We start from the raw sequence: 17,707 nt of genomic DNA, 5'->3' as shown, positions 1-17,707 counted from the left end.
GCTCGTTCTAGAATGAGGCCTAAATTGCATGGTGCATAACATGGAAGTTTGTCTCTGGCTTGGCAACTGCTTATTTGGGAAGAGGGAGAAGTGAACGTCTTACATCTTGGTGAGGAAAGATGCATCCATAACATGCCACCTTGAAATCCCCTCGCCGGATGGGGGCGATGGATGCATGGGAAGCTTGGTTTGCATGGTTGCAACCACTTCTCCTGGAAGGAGCAGGGGGCTACTTAGCTGCAGGCGCTGCTCTTTTCTCCTTGGCGAGGGTCGCAGACGGGAGACAGGGAAAGGTGGATTCGCCCTCTACACACATTCTCACAGGGAAGGATTTCATTTCCCTTGAAAGTTTGCTCACGGTCGCTTTGCAACTTCTGGCGGGTTTTTCAGAGCCTGGGAGAGGCAAATTGAAGCACAGCAGGGAGACTTGGTTTGATGAATTCCAAGGTGCATTGAGGCCTGGACGGCTCCTCGCAGCTTTGTAGCTACTAGTGATTTTGGGGGTCCATTGGAAGGATTTTGAGGTGCATGGGATGGCGGTCGCGGGAGGACGCGCGCCGTTTGCGCACAGGAGACCTGAAAGTTCGTCTGTGGCCGCTTTGCAGCTGCTGGCTTTTGCTTGAGTTATACTGGGGGGAAGGTGTAGGGGAGAAAGGGGGGGACGCGGTGTATTGCGACCCTCCCTCACACACTGCACGCATGAGTCCCGGAATATCTTCCTTGCCTGCTCTGGAGCTGCTGGCGCTTAGGGGAACTGCATGGAAGGAGCGGAGGGGTGCAGCATTGCATTACAATCCACCCGTCCGCTCCCCTCAGGCAGGCTGTTTTACATGCATAAGGCCGGAAAGTTTATCCGTGGCCGCTTTGGAGCTGCGGGGGGTTGGCAGCTGGCTGGAGGGGGAGGGTGCGCTGTGCCCCGCGCGGGCAGCGGCGGATAGACCGTTGGGCCACGCGGATGGAACGCAGCCAGGGCACATAGACCGTTGGGCCACGCGGATGGAACGCGGCCCGGGCGAACGGAACGTTGGTCCGGGCGGATGGAACGCAGGCCCGGGATCGTTGGCTGCTGCCTTCCACTGGCTGCTTTCGCCTGCTGCTAGCCCGTCAGGCGCGGTGGCCAAGTGGTAAGGCGTCGGTCTCGTAAACCGAAGATCGCGGGTTCGAACCCCGTCCGTGCCTGAAAGGAAAACGTAGCGCCCGGACTGCTTGGGAGGAAGGGGAGCCTGGCTCCGCCTCGTGCAGCCTCTTTTTATTTTTCAGCCTCTGCTCCGTTTATTGAGAGACACAAAGGGGGGCCCGGGCTGCAGCGCCGAGGGGACCGTGTAACCTCCCCCTGCTCCTCCCCGGGGAGGTGCTACTGCATGCAGCGGGCTCTCCTGGCGCCGCCGCACCACGGAGCGTGCACCGGTCCGCACACCGGCCCTCCCGGCTGCGGGGCCGGGCGCGCGCCCACCGCCGGCGGAGCGCTGCAAGGGGGTGGGATTGCGTGCGCTCTGCAGACCCCTCCGAGCAGCGATCTATGGCCCTAGGCTACCGAGACTGTACCGGGAGGACTGCAGTCAGACAGCGTCTTTTCCTGCATTGCATTGCATTGCATTGCAATGCAAAGGGGGGAGGAGAGAATTGCAGCAGAAGAGCCCGTTTTCCAGCGTTGCAAAGGGGGAGGGATGCACGGGGTGGGGGCTGTTTTCATGCATTGCTCGTGTGTGGTGTGCTTGAGAGAGTCCGCGAGAAAGAAAAGGGGACTGGCCGCTGGGGAGCCGGTTTTCCTGCATTGCACAGGTCTGTGTGTGACGGGGGTGGAAGGACAGTTGTCTTTGCACTGGGAATGCAGCTGGGCTCCTTGATTTGTCATGCATTGTGCCGGGTTACAGCTGGGCAGCCCCAGTTTCATTGCATGCGGAAATTGCAGATGGCCAGTTTTCTGCTTTGCTTTGGGGGTAGGGTTGCCAATTTTGGTTGGATGTATTTCTGGAGGTTTCAGCGGACAACATACTCTTTTAATTAATTAATTAATTAATTAATAATTAATTCCTGGGGAGTCCAGGACAATCCTGGAGGGTTGGCAACCCTACTTTGGGGGAAGCGGGTTGGTGCTGAAACTGGAGAACCTATTGGCCTGGGCTCGGTCAGGATATTGATTAAGCCCTTAGAACACTTGAGTACTAAACAAATAATAACTGTATGTGTTTAATACAGCTTGCTGTGCCCACTCCAGTCTTGTTAGTTAATAATCTTTCTAATTGACCAAAAACGTAGTTACATGCATGTGGTAGGATTGCCAGGTGTCCGGTGTTCAACTGGAACAGTCGGTTGAAAAGGGATCCTGGCAGCTCCGGTCAGCAGTGCTGACCGGGCCGTTAAAAGTCCAGTTGGCGTGAGGCTGGCAGGCTCTCTACCTGGCTCCACATGGCTCCCCAGAAGCGGTGACATGTCCCTGCGGCCCCTTGGCGGAGGGATGGCCAGGGGGGCTCCGTGCACTGCCCCCACCCCAAGTGCCGGCTCCGCAGCTCCCATTGGCCGTGGAGCTGTGGGCGGCGGCAGCGCGCAGAGCTGCCTGGCCACGCCTCCGCCTGGAAGCTGAGGGACAAGCTGGCTGCTTCTGGAAGCCGCCTGAGGTAAGCACCGCCCACACCTCCTCCCCCACCCCAATCCCCTGCCCCAGTCTGGAACCCCCTCCCGCACTCTCGGCCCCAGTCCAGAGCCCCCTCCTTCACACAAAACCCCACATTCCCAGCCCCACCCCAGAGCCTGCACCCCTAGCCAGAGCCCTCACCACATCCTGCACCCTGCTGCCCTCCCCGACCTGCCTGCTCCAGCCCTGAGCCTCACCCAAATTCCCTCCTGGAGCCTGCACCCCCTCCCGCACCCCAAACCCCATATCCCCAACCCCACCCCAGAGCCTGCACCCCCAGCCAGAGCCCTCACCTTCTCCCGCATTCCAACCTCCTGCCTGAGCCCCCTCCCGCAGCCAAATTCCCTCCTGGAGCCTGCCCCTCCGGCACTCCAAACCCTTCGGCCCTAGCCTAGAGCCCCCTACTGCACCCCAAACCCCTCATCCCTGGCCCCACCCCAGAGCCCACACCCCCAGTCGGAGCCCTCACCTCCCCCCCACCCCAGCCTGGAGCCCCCTCCCACACCCTGAACCCCTCATTTCTGGCCCCACCCTGGAGCCCACACCCCCAGCTGGAGTTCTCACTCCCTCACACCCCAACCCCTTGCGCCAGCCCATTGAAAATGAGCGATTGGGTGAGGGTGGGGGAAAGCAAGTGACAGAGGGAGTGGGGGAAGGAGTGAGCGGGGGCAGGGCCTCGGGGAAGTGGCGGGGCAGGAGGTGGGGCAAGCATGTTTAGTTTTGTGTGATTAGAAAGTTGGCACCCCTAGCATGCGGTTATTTAACACTGGGCATGTATAGACAGTCTGGGATTTTCACTGTAGCTTTGGGGAGTTAGGTGTCCAATTCTCAGGCTCCGTTGCTCTCAGCCCAAATTACCACTGAAGATGCAGCAGGAAAACAGTGACTCCTTTCTATTAAAGGGGGCGATCCCTTTGTGCCGTCCAGGCCTGAGTGAGTGGCAGCTGGAGAGCCCCACATCAGGCCCTTAACCGAGGACACCAATCCAGGATGAATAAAGAGATAAGAGACACTGATAGCACACTCCTTATGGCTAATGAACAACTGTGACCCAAAAGCACCTCCCATGTCTTTATCTGTGTTAATAACTTAAGCTGTAAAAGAACCGATGTAGAATAGAATAGAACTGGTAGCTCACTCACTGGTGATTTTTCCATAGGATCTATGTGAGTGTGTGTGTCCTAATGTATGCTAGAGATTGGTCTGAATTAAAACCCTGGATCTAAGACACCCCCAGTGCTGGAAGTTCAGTTCCTCATCCAAACTAAAGCTCAGGCCCCTTCCTGCCACACAGTAATATGTTGTGATGGGCAGAGTAGGGAAAGGAAACCTTGATGCCACGTATTGCAATGATTCTTGTCTTACTGTTTGAGAAGAGGACAGAGGCAGTGTGTTTTTGCTTAATAATTGTGAGTGTAAATAGTTCAATAAAAGGAACATTTGGTGCTGCATGGCGGGTGGAGGATTGCTTGGTAAGCATGAAGCACTGAATTCCGCTTGCTTTCACCCTTGTGTAAGGGCTTGGGTTGGTTGCGACGCATAACTCCTGTAAATGGTATTGGGAGGCCAAATTGTGATGTAAATTTGGGGAAGCACAGAGTTCACTGGAGTTGCCCCTGCTTACATCAGTGCTGAATGTGGCCCCTGGACTCTTTGCATCTACATTTATGCAAGGGGAGTTATACCAGATTTGTGTAATGTACATATCTGCGACTCAGAATTCTAAAGTAGGGGGTCTGAGATGGATGAAGTTGAGAGTCACTGCTTTCAGGCATTGTTGCCCAGTGGTTAGAGTAGAGCAGTGAGGTTCAGTCCTCAAAGGTATTTAGGCTCTTAACTTCCATTTACATCCATGGAAATTATGCAGCCTAAATACCTTTGCGGATCTGGGCCTGGGAGTCTCTGGTCCTGATTCTGCCACCACCTTACTTGATTGCAAAGTCACAAATGGTTAGATACTTCAGAAGACCGAAGACCTGAGCCACCTCTTTTAAAGAGAAGGCCACTTATTCTGGTGCCTTGGTGAAAGCTGAGCTCTTGGAAAATCTGTCCCTAATTGTTTTGTGCTTCACATTTACTCGCAGGTTAAATGGATATTATGCCATTTATCTACCCCACATATGTGTTGGAAGAATTCATGTGTTTAAAAAGCACTTTAGACTCTTAGGATAAAAGGTATTACGGAAGGACACCATATTATCAAACCAGAGAAAGTGTCATTTAGATCGCACTGTAAAAGGCAAAGGATGCAATTCCTGTACATTGGATTAGTCAGCTCTTGCACAAAAGTGTGATGTGACCATAGGACTGAGAGCCAGGCATTTTCAGTACTAATTCTATCTCTGAGGCTGACTTTCTCTGTGGCCTAACAAGCCAGTTACTTGCTGCTTAATTTCACCAGCTGTAAAATGCGGATAATACATTCTAACTCATAGCTGCATAGGCAGGGAAAATGTAATGGAACGTTTGCCCAGCATCTGGAAGATGAAAACACTCAGCACATACGCAGGGTTTATGATTATTGCATTAATTTGGTCCAGCTTCATCAGTGTTTGTTCAGACTCAGCTGGCCAGAACCTGCCTGGCATTTACTGGTTTCTTTGTAGCTCGCCTGTAGGGTGAAAATCTTGGGCTCTGATCCGGCAAACAGACCCATACAGATGGACCCTTGGGCTGTATTCAGTGCATTTCTAATATGGGAAGGGTAGAGAGAAATGCAGTCCTGCACCTGGGACTAGATAAAATTTAAAACCTACAAATTTGGTTAAGAGATTAGAGAAACATACGTTTCTTCCAAAGATTATGTCACAAGGGGTTCCCTGTTAATGGAGGGAGGGATGCTATATTTCTTGAGGGTATGTATTGGAAACTACACCAACTGGAGTCAGGTTTCAGAGTAGCAGCCACGTTAGTCTGCAAGTTTTTAGCCCCTGTAGAACAAATGATTACTAATAATATTTGTGCTTATCTACCAGCTAGCACAGTGAGGCTCTGACCTGATTAGTCTTTAAGCTCTACTACAATACGATGCAAACACACAATGCTCTTTGTACCACCTCCCCTGCCCTGATTAACCCCAGGCCAGTCCTCCAGGGTTCTTATCCCAGTCCTATCCCTACAGAGCCGAAGTACATTCCTGGCACCACCCTTTACACAGAGCTCTCTTGCCCCTTTCTTCTACGAAACCTGAACCAAAGCAATTGTGAGCCTCTTAGTGCAGGGACCATCTTGTAGTTATGTCTTTGTACAGCACCTCGCACAGTGGAGCGCTGATCCATGAGGGGGCCCTTTGACACTATTACAATACAAATAATAAACAATACCATTGCTTAATAAGTCAGAGAACCTAAGCAGATTTGGTGAGAGACAAACAAATGAGCAGCTGCACTGAATTATGATGCAAGAGACTTTTAAAAATGCCTGTTAAGGGCCTAATTCTGCCATCCTTAGTACTTATATACTCACCCATATTGAACACAGTGGGACTCTGTGCTTGGAAAAGTGTCACTCAGCATGAGTAAGGGGGGGGCAGGATCGGGCCCTACGTGTTACACTGTTTTATTCTCCAAAAAAACCACTCAGAAATGATTGATGGTGAATCTGATTTTTCTCCCCCACTGGGCAGTTAAGACAGACTGTGGAGAGCCTTTGTCCCTGGCATTTTGCTACTGTTGGGACTGTCAGGGTACCAAAAGGGTAGATGTGTTCATTATGCATCCTGCTGACCTTTGAACAGACAGGCTCTGCAAAAGGAAATGCTTGTACTCTTCACAGCATTGGAGCTGCGCCAGGCCTGAGCCCTGGTACCGCACCTCTCGTGTTGGGAGATCAGATGCAATGAAAGAGCCCTGCTGTGTTGCATGTTACTATCAGACTGAATGAAAGTGCTCACCTCCCCTCCAGCTCCGGCATGTGATTTCCAGACCCACTCTATAGGGCAGCACAGTGTTCATGGGGGTTGAATGTGGGGAGCTTCCTTATCAGCCGCTGTTGCAAGCCTAAGGATGGGTGAACAACATGCCTGGTAATACTGTGTGTTTACAGCATGGTAGAATGGACACAGACGTGGTCTGTGTGGTGACTAGGGACAGAGAGGAAGACTGAAAACCAGCACTCCCAGTGTCATGTGCTGGGCAAAATGAAACCTCAAGCAAATTCTGAACAAAATCATTTTAATCCTATCAATGGCTCTGCTTTAAACATTGTGTAGGCACGTTTCTGCAGCTGAGCACTCAGACTGAAAATCTGTTGCACCTGAAAGGATTTGATTGACACTATGCTCAAGCTTGTTATTGGGAATGAAGTGTTGTCTAATGGTTAACACAGGGGTTTTGGAATCAGGACTCTTGGAGTGAGATTCTGTGCTGGGCCTCCAAGGAGATGTATCACTGAGAGCCCCACCTGGGGGGAGGTCGGGGCAAAGATGAGTTTAAGGTATTTGAACATACCCTTCCATCAGGAGTAGCAGGTGCTCAGCGCCTGGGAATCTGGCCCATACAACGTCACCATTATCCATCTGGGATACCGTGTCACCATTACCCATAGTGAATCTATTAGCAGAATTGTATAAACACGTGTGTCCAAAGTTATAGAGGTCTAGAGTAACAACAAGAGTTAAAAATTGTGGCCAGGTCCTCAACTTATGTAAATTAATATCGTCCCATTTAAGTCAAGTGATTTACACCAGCTGAGGGCCTGGCTCCACATTTAAAGAAAAAAGTTATTTCTTTTACTAATAATATTTCAGATAAACATAGCTGAAGGATTGCTAAAGCTCACTTCCTTTTCAATCATGGGTGCTGCTTCCTTACATTATTACTCTATTATACTCCCTTTGGAGAATGATGCTGCATAGGTCACTTTCACTTTTGTTTCTAGTCAGTTTCATTTTCTGGTTCTGGTGCACTACCACCTTGTTTTTGTGTTTGAATTCACAGCACTGCGGGGATATGTTCACATGCCCTTCTGCCCTCCCCCAATCTCGCCTCTCCCACCATCTTTCGCCCTACCCCAAAATTCACTGAATTTAAAAAAAAATGAAATTTCCATTTGTTAGATTTTAAAGTCTGAATTTTGTTTAGCAAACTAAATCTGAGGAATTAACTAATTTTTAATGCCCCTTTAAATAATCAAGAGACTCATGCTTTGATCCTATCAGCTGGAAGGCTAGGGGTGCAAGATTTTCAAAAGTATATGATGATTTTTTGAGTGCCCAACCTGAGTTGCCTGAAAGGGACCTGACGTTCAGAAAGTGCTGAGCACCCTCCAAAAATATGGTCCCTTTACGGTGTCTCGGTTGAGCACCCAAAAATGGAGACACTCAAAATCACTGGTCTCTTGAAATCTTGGCCATGTGTTAGTACAGTGTTTCTCATCCCACACAGATTGGCGGCTTTTATTCAGTCAAAAATTTTCACAACCCCTTTACATTTGTTATAAAAGTAAGCGTAAAAAATGTATTGATTAAAAAAACACACGTTTGTGTAACTGATTTGTGTAAGTGTCAGGTTTCAGAGTAGCAGCCGTGTTAGTCTGTATCCGCAAAAAGAACAGGAGGACTTGTGGCACCTTAGAGACTAACAAATTTATTTGAGCATAAGCTTTCGTGAGCTGCAGCTCACTTCATCGGATGCATTCAGTGTAAGTGTGTTTCAAGAGGGTGGCAGAAAATACTTGACCTTGAAGGGCAAAGGTGTGCAGAGATTTGGGAAGCAAGCATTTCTTTTGCTTAGATTGTAAAAAAAATTCTCAGCTCCCCCATTACCTCTTTCATGAACCCCCCCCTCCGGGGTTGCGACCCACCAGTTGAGAAGCCCTGTGTTAGCATGGGAGTAGCTATGCAAATCTGATTATGTAATATTCATGTGGAGTGACTCTACCAGAACCTATGTTAAGCTTTTGTGCCTGGCTAGTGTGAACATGATGTTTCCAAAAGCCTGATCAGAATTGCTGGTGCAGTTAATAAAAGCAGGGCACTCTTTTTCCAGCCATTTTGTCTCCTGCCTACTCCCTGCACCGGTACTTAATTTGTCATGAAAGAGGTGTCAGGGCTCAAGCAATGTTTTTACTTTCATAACTGACCCGGCAAGCCCAGAGGTGCCAGGGCTATGAACTGCCAAGCCTAGAGGTGCCGGAGCTCAGCCCTGGCAAGCCCTGGCACAAAATTATGCACTGCCCTTGCACATAACACCAGCTGTCTTTGTTAGAGAAAATCTTGAACTCATTAATTGAAGAAAAATATACATGCATGGGTCTGATCCTGCAAACACTTATGGATGCTAGTACTCCTGGCTTGAGCAGTCCTGCAGGAGCCCATAGGACTGCTCATATGAGTAAGAGCTAATGGGGGAGAAGGGGAGGGACTAAGGAGCATGGGGCTTCTGAGTCCAAACCTATCTTTATGAACAATAAATGGAAGGTCTTGGCTGACGTGACGTGCAGGTAGCACAGTATAAAAAATTGTGATAATATTTCATGTAGCTTAAGCCATTCCGTGAATGATTTATTCTATAATGTGGAGAGGCTGGTTTATGAGAAAACCAGACCGCTGCTGCGGCTCCCCACCTCCCTAAAAAGCAGCTGTCCTAAATGAAGCTAGGGAACAGTATTTGCAGTGTTGTTGGAATCATAAATATACAGCCGAGCAAACTAACACAAGAATAAGTAAACGCCAAACTGTGAAGTCATCACATGGTTACAACAATGTGATTCTCATTTCCATTATGATTTAGAATTTAATAGACCAACTGAAGTTTGATCAAGAGGCATTTCTTGTGTCAAAATGAAAAATTACAGATCAAAAGGGTGACTTTGCAGACAAACATATCGATCTACAGCCCGGGTGACACAGACTTCCTGGAAGAGAGCCCAGAACTAAGCATGTCTGTGTTTTAAAGTCAAATGGCTGTAGCCTTTTACCACTGATGAATAAAAAATGTTTTTGTCTGCATGCTGAAGGCCTGAGCAGAAACAAAAATGACTTGATTTGTTCTGCTGGAGGCACAAGTATGTGTTTGGGAATAATATTCCTTAGAAGTTGGGGGTTTATTTAAAAAAATTTTTTTAAAGGTGTTTGAAGAAGTCAGAATTCAGGTTAAAGACTTTTTGCCGAAAAAAAATATTGTGGGGGAAAATAGCTGCTTTTTCATTGAATGAGTCTAAGAGACAGCCCGAGGAGAAACCCACGGTGCTGCAGGAAGTAATGATGATAATTCAGCTCTTGGGGGACAATCTTTTTGTCTAGGGTGTATGAAGTACTTAGCAGAATGAGGCCCCAATTCTTATTGGATTATCATTTTAATAGACATTAATAGATGGCACTCTTGCCTCTCAGTCAGCACTGAGCCAGTGGCCCAGCATTCTGTTAGTGCAGTGTGATGCTGAAAGCAGTATTAGATAAGATGCAAAAATGAGGTCCCAATCACATCTGTGAGGGAGGCAGTGTGGCCTAATGGATAGAGCATTTCCTGGGGACTCAGGAGACTGTGTTCTGTTCCTGGCTCTGCCACTGCCGTGATGGGAGACCTTGGGCAAGTCACTTCACCTTCCCGTGCCTCAATTTCCCCTGTAAAATGAGGATGATGATAGTGATCTCCTTTGTAAAGCACTTTGAGAGCTACTAATGAAAAGTGCTAGCTAAGAGCTAGGTATTATCATGATTTTGTTTATTAAGGATCCCATAGTGATTTTGCCAGCGTGTGGGTGTCTCCTAAACAAATTCCAGTTTCATGGAGTCATAGACTATAGAGACAGAAAAGCACAACTCAGCAATGTCCATACCAGTGCAGGATTGTGATTTAGATCATTATGTTTTGCTCACCCAAATTCTCCCTGAAATACCAAAGGAATTCAATTGGTAACCGTCTGTGTAGTGTGGTTGTGTGCTGAGTTCTGGCCCAGAGGTGGCTGCATTTCACTAAATGAGATGATCTCTCCATAGCCAGTCATTTGTAATTTGTTTTGGGATACTTCTGGAGGTAAGGCACGATGTGATTATTAGATGTTGTGTTAATGAAGCACAAACAGAGGTTTGATATGACTGTTCTAATGCAGTATAAAGGTTTCCTATTGTACTAATGCTGTGGTGCACAGTCTGGTCTCTAAATATAAAGAAGGACTTGGGGGACCCATGCACAGTAATGCCTGGGGAGAGCCATCCTGCTCAGTGCTAGGCTGGGGCTGGACAATTCCCATCCGTTCTGCTACCTCTTCTCTGCAGTCCTCACCTGAGGTGGTGAATGCTCCTCTCTTCCTTACTCCTAGGCTCTGGACCGTCAGCCAGAAATGCAAGCGTGGAACCTTCCAAGGGAGGACTGGGGAGAGCAGCTGGGGGATTCATTCCCTGGCCCTGCAGTCGGGCTGGACAGGGTTCAGGGACAGAGCTGCGGCTGGCAGATCAGAGGAGTGTGTAGGTGATAGACAGAAGGATGCCAGCTCCCTGTAAGGGGAAGGCCCGGTCTGCCACTGCCGCATAGATTGTGGAGCCGGCCCTGAGGACAAGCCAGGAAAACTGAAGACTGTGTTCTCCCTCTCGGCCAATGGCAGTGCAGACAGTTCCTGCAGGAGCTGCGTTGCCTGGAGTAAAGGAGCTGTCCCTGCAGGGTAGATCTTGTTTCAGCACAAAGTGGGGTGGGCGCCCTGCTCTCTGTACCCCCTGAAGATCTGTGGGCGTCGGTCCACCAAATCCTCGGCCCTCCAGACCCCTCCCACCTTTGGGCATGGTTCTAGGATAATCTCTCTGAGGCTCACCTTGCTGAGTTTCCCTTCCTGAGGGTTTTTCTGCAGGAGGGAACTGCTCTGGTTCAGTGACGCAGCTGGAAAGAACGATGAAATGAATAACACTCTGTCTGCTAAGAAGCAGTATTGTTTTCCTGTTACCACAATGGCAACTGCTGGAGAGGCAAAATAAGCCTCCGATTCAGCAAGTAATCTCGCTGGCTTTTGCACCGCACGAGGCCATGGGAGCCCCTGGAATTTGACCTCCTCAGCTTTGCATAGGCTTGGACATATTTTTTTTGTGCTGAACGGCAGCAGTTGCTGCGCTGAACTCCAGCGAGATGCCAGTTTAAGTTCCAATTGGTATGAGTGTAACAAAGCTTCAATTATGCCAAATGTTTTAGTTCCCCCTAAGGGGCTACTTAGAATCTCATCTCCTCACCAGTACGTCTGACCTCTGCAGCAACAGGCCTGCACATTTTAGGGGCTCCACTCCACTCCGTTACCAGGGGTAGGACTCAGCCAGCATTAGAATTACCGCAGAGGCTGTTAAAGCTTCCGACTCCTCTTTGTGACTATAGAATTAATGGAAAAAACCAGAGGTTCAGGGCCCAGTCCTGTAAACTTTGCACACTGGAGTAATCCTTAATCACAGGAGTAGTCTGGTCGACACCAGCAGGGGAGCCCAGATTACTCCAATGAGTAAGGATTTGCAAGATCAGGACCATAGTTTTTACTTTCATGAGGTGTACATTAGGGTATAACTCCACAGAAGCCAGTGAAATTGTGTGGCTGCAAAGACAATGTAAATGAGATCAGAGTCAGGCCTGGGATGACTAACAGCTTCCAAATTATTAGTCCTCATGTCTGAATGGAGAACTATTTCCTTTGCATTCAGTACAAAACAATACAACTCCCCTGAAACAACATGAAGATTATGAGGACAAAGCCAGGATTCAGAATTCCCCGTGATACACCACATCAGCGGTATAAAAAGCACATAAACTACAAACTTTCTTGCCTTTAGAGTTTGTATTGATTTCCACCATCTAAAGGAGACTGGACCAAATCCATCCCTGTACTAACAGTGATTTCAGTACAGGGGCACCAGGAGCGACTTTGGCCCAATGGTACTAATATCTTGGTTGATTTGGGGCAAGGGTATTAAATTGCTGCATTGAGCATGTAGGATATTCCTTTTTTACAGATGGAGGGAAAAGACTGGGAGGGTCTGAACACATAGTCTGTCTCCTTACTGCCTCTGAAATGTGTGTCAGACATCTGCATGAGAAATATGATGGAGTAATATTTCCTTTATGGCTACACCCAGATTTTTCTTTTTCACCAGCAATAAAGTTTGATGGGTCTTGGCCCCAATCCTGCAAATTGTTTTCGGTGGGTGAACCCTTCTGTCAGTGTGCAGCACCATAGGCTTGCATGGAATGGCCTGTGGGATTGTGGCCTTATTTGGTGCGTAAGGGCTATGGGTCCGATCCAACTCCATTGAAATCACTGGGATTCTCACCACTGATTTCAATGGAAATTGGATTGGGGCCCAAATCTCCATTTTACTGATGAGAAAATTGAGGCAGGAGGCACAGGGAATTATTGTCCTGCCAGGTTTAGAACATAGCAGTTTCTGACTCCCAGTGAGATGTGATGAGAATAAATACATGGAAGTTTATGAGGTGCTCAGGTACTATAGTAATAAAGGCCAAATAAGCATTGTACATAGATCGTCCTGTGCGCACCTCTCCCCACTCAGCACACACTGAAATCTCTTGGAGCCAATGCAAGATTTCTGCTGTACAAACAAATTCTCACCTGCTACCTCTGAGCCCATTTATTGTTAGACCTTAGTTGAGCTAAATCCCCTAATTCCTGCCCTTCACCAACCAGGGTTTAACATCATCACACTTCCAAGTTCCCAAATAGAGAACAATTGCAGCATATTTTGAGATTGAAACTTTAAAAGACTGAGGAAGGACTGCATGGACTGAAGGTCCCCCATGGAGGAAGCAGCAGCGTAAATAACGTTCCTTTAATCGGCAGGGGTTATGGAATGTAGGATTATGGTAGGATAAGGGGATTTCCCCATTGACAGCTGCTCCTACAAACATACCCATTATTTATATATGTAACTTGTTGTTCAGACAGTAAGAATTTAAACTGCCCATGACACCACTGTACTCGTGATTGCTGGTTCCACAGTTGTAACATCTGGTTACATATAGCTGTCTCCCCCAGGAATTGGCTTTAATAGATGCAATTGGAGCAGAGGTAGTTATACTAAGAAGAGGCACAGCTCTGTGTTTGAAAAGGAAACCATTATTTCTGAGGTTAATCATTGCTAGTTAATGCTTTGGTTCCCCTTCCCTTCTGGAGTAGTGGGAGCACTCAGTGATTCTGAAAATTAGGCCCAAATCATAGTCTCCGGGGCAGACTTTCGTCTATTCTACAGTGACTTTTAGTAGACTCACTCCGCATTTAGGGCCCATTCCTGCACCATTGAGGTCAATGGGAATAGAATTGAGGCCTTACATGGTGTGATTGAGGTGGGGGGATCTGGCCCTTTGGAGAAACATCTTTTCATGCCACAGAAACAGAATGGATGTCCTTCGTGAAATGCACCCAGGGCTAGTACTATGTCTGCATGCTCAACATTGTTGTCTTAAATTTGCAATAATGTACTAGTCTGACAAAAAAAGACGTGATTCTGTATCTCTGTTATGGTCTCATACTTTCATCTAATGACCACCAAGTTCAGTCACACTCACGTGAGCACAGTATCTTTGCAGGTTGGTCCACTGGTGCCAGAATTTAGTCTCTTTCAGTAACGAATGAATTCAGTTTTACCCACTTACATATATAGGCTGGAATTTGGCAAAGTGGCCCCGGGGAGTAAAACATCCTAAATCTCAGCTATCAGCCAGATGAGAAAACCTGGCATTGTTTCTTTTGGATTATTTCTGCCACCCGAGGACCACACTCTGTGAAGTTCAGCAGAAATCAATGGGCCTACTCACACTGTCAGGTACTACTCAGTATGAGTAAGGGTAGCAGAATCAAGTCCAAAGATACAAACCCAGATGAGCAACCTGAGAGACAGTGTTGACCAGTGGATAGAGTTCTGTACTGGGACTTGGGTTCTATTCTAGTCTCTGCTGGCTAGTTGTGACCAAATCACTTCACCGGTCTGTGCCTCAGTTTCCCCATCTGTAGAATGAGGATAGTGGTACTGTCCTCCTTTGTAAAGTGCTTTGAGAGCTAGATATGAAAGGTGCTTTATTAAAAATTATCTGAAGGGTTGGTGTGCCTACAGTCAAAGATACTGGTCCTGATGTCAGTCCTTTTAGACATTAGTGTAACCCGCTCTATTGATTTCGGTGTTATTCCTGATTCACCCAGGGTCTAAGTAAGAGCAGAATGAAGCGTTCTGAATGGAAAGGTGAAATGTAACAACAGAGCAAAGAAGAAGAAAGAAAAAAAGGAGATACGACGCCAAGGAAAGTTAAAAACACTGTTGTCTGGATCCAAACCCTTATTACTCAGAGAATTCTCCCATTCAAGCCCATGAGTCACATTCTGACCTCTGGTGTGAATCTGGAGTAATTCAGAATGGTTGACATATCCTCTATGAAATGTAGAGGGAAGTACTAACATCTCTGGAGATACCAAAAAAGGGCTGCCACAGCTGGGTCTTGGATCTTGTAAAAAATTAGGTGTTTTTTTTTAAACTTGACTGTTTTCAGTAGTGAGTTAATCCATTGTTCCCTGGTTATTGTTCCGAGCCATTGTGAGTCTAACGTTATTAATATATTAGCCCTTTGGCTGCTAAACTGGTTCTAACAAACTGCTTACATTTATTTTTGGAGTTGTGAAAATGGTGATGTGTTACAACTTGATACAGTTGTGATCACATCGGAACTGAATGCAGAGTTAATCCTTTTCATAACCCCCCTACAGAATGGAGCTGCCGTCCTGCTGTCCCTGTGCACTGGATTCCCTACTCCTTGGAGCACAGCCAGCAGGTATTTGTGTGGAGAAGGCCCACTCTGTGAAGATATGGTGAAGTCCAGAGCTCTGATCTTGTAAGGTGGGGGGTGCCCCCTGCTAGGTGAAGACCTTGGCTTCAGTGTAGCTCATTCTGCTCCCACTGAAGTTTTGCCAGTGCCTTCCATGAGAGCAGGGGCAGGCTGTTTGGGAGTTGAGAGTACCTCTTAAAGGATCAGGCCCCAGCATAGGAACTTGTGCTGTGCCAAAATCCTGAATAAATGCCCAGTCCTGCTCCTATTGAAATTCGTAGGAGCTTGACCTCGACTCCATTGGGAGCAAGATCAGGACCTGAATCAACGTGCATGGTACTGAAAATAGCAAAGTAAACAGCTGTTTCACGGATGCTCCAGCTAAGCAATATGTGATCATGTTAATTTGGGAGAAGTATCTACCTTCCCTCTTGTGAATATGAGTGGTGGCAAATGTTCTATTCCTGGCTTGTTCTCTCTTCCTGTTTTTACATATTCTTAGCTTTGAGTTTTTAGGGCTTACCACAAGTAAGAAATGCAGCACCCTTTCTGTCTCAGCTGCTGTTAATGGAACTGGCCAAAAGGAGCAAGAAGAATATACTGTAGAAAAACCCAGTATGGTAAAATAACGAATGAACAGCATATGCTACCCTGTGATCTCTGTAAACACAGTAATGATCTTATCACTTTAAATCAAATGTTACCAGTGTTATTCCTTCATGAAAAATAATTTCTATGTCATCACCACATCACTCAGGGAGAGAGCTTTAGTCCCTGGAACAGTGTGTGAAAATCTTCTTTTTACAAGAATTGCATTATTCTGTAGTGATGATGTGATTATCTCTATGTTATCATCACACATGGCCAGCAAGTACACCAGTTTAACATCTACCTTTCATATATGTTATCTCAATACTTTCCATACAGTTTATTCTTTAGCCTTTTAGCCTGTGATCTCTTATTTATTTTGCATACTCCCTGATTCTAAACAGTCAGCAACCTTCTAACCAGGGAACATACAACTTTATTCTCCATAGATTATTATTTGGTTTTCATGATACTTGGAAGTGGCAGCAGACCAGCAAGAGCATGGGATTAGTAACTGGGAGATCTGGGTTCTTTTCCTCACTCTGCCATTGTTGAGTGACCGTGGCAAATCAATTAACTTCTCTGTGCCTCAGTTTCCCTGTGAATAAAATATTTGCCTCTACAAAGCACTTTGAGGTCTTTGGAGGAAAGATCCTAGATAAATGCTAAGTGCTGTTTTTATTACATATATTATGGCAAACTGTTTACCTCGCTTTGTGGTTTGGAGATGTTTGGGCAGCTTCCACTCACCACTAAAATTTAACAAATAAATGATCACTCTCTGCATTGCCCTGGGTAGTGGCCTCTATATAATTTAAAACATATTTCCCAAACTGGCACAAAATGACATTTCACAATAGCTACTTCTCCAGAAATTCTGTGAAATCTATCTGTCTCATCACCATAGTTTCTGACCTCCTCCATGTTCCATTACTACAAGACACATGGACTTTCTAACCAAGAAGTCTACAGCATCCAAAGTAACAAGTCACTTATATTCTGACTGGCTAAGTCATTTCTGATGTATATAGATGCACTGCCCTCCTTTCCTTTCACTTCCTGATGTATTTACAGCCTTGTCTGGGGCCCTCCTCTCACCCTGTTGAGTATGAGTAATTCCCATTGTAGTCAACAGGATTTATTCATATCCTATGGGAGAAGGATTGGACCCATGTATTATAAAGACCATTAAAGATGATGACAATCATCGGATCAGATGCAAGAGCGAGTTCTAATCAGGCCCAGAACAATCAGGCCTTAAGTCTTCAAGCATGAAACCTAAGATACAAACATCCCTTGATATATTTCTCCTAAGGAGATAGTGTGGGAATAATTGATTCTTCAGCTAAAATGGCACTGGACAGTTGTGTACCCATCTTGTGTATGTCATCTTGCCATGCATAAATGTAAGGCAAGTTACTGTGTGTGTGTACACATGCATGCACACAGAAAAAGTACTCTTCATTTGGAAGATTTTCTTTTTTTGTTTCTTTTTGCAGTACGAACATAAGGCCAGATTTTCACAGGGTTGAGCGCCTACAGCTCCCTTTAAAAACAAAAAGGAGTCCGGTGGCACCTTAAAGACTAACAGATTTATTTGAGCATAAGCTTTCATGGATAAAAACCCCACTTCTTCAGACGCAGCTCTCTTTGAATTCAAGTGGAGTTTATGGTGCTCAGGATTTCTGTAAAACAGGTCTATTATAACTGGGCATGTGAAATATTTTTGAAGTGGGATCTTGGG

General features: G+C 46.7%; 1 non-coding gene across 1 annotated transcript; it reads left to right on the top strand.

Moving 5' to 3' along the window:
• The first annotated feature begins 1,107 nt into the window (after positions 1 to 1,107).
• Positions 1,108 to 1,179, top strand: TRNAT-CGU. The gene has a single exon. It is a non-coding gene; the product is annotated as a tRNA-Thr (tRNA).
• The last annotated feature ends 16,528 nt before the right edge of the window (positions 1,180 to 17,707 follow it).

The sequence above is a fragment of the Chelonia mydas genome, chromosome 14, assembly GCF_015237465.2.
Source record: "Chelonia mydas isolate rCheMyd1 chromosome 14, rCheMyd1.pri.v2, whole genome shotgun sequence".
Taxonomy (NCBI): Eukaryota; Metazoa; Chordata; order Testudines; family Cheloniidae; genus Chelonia; species Chelonia mydas.
This window is presented reverse-complemented; position numbering and strand designations above follow the sequence as displayed.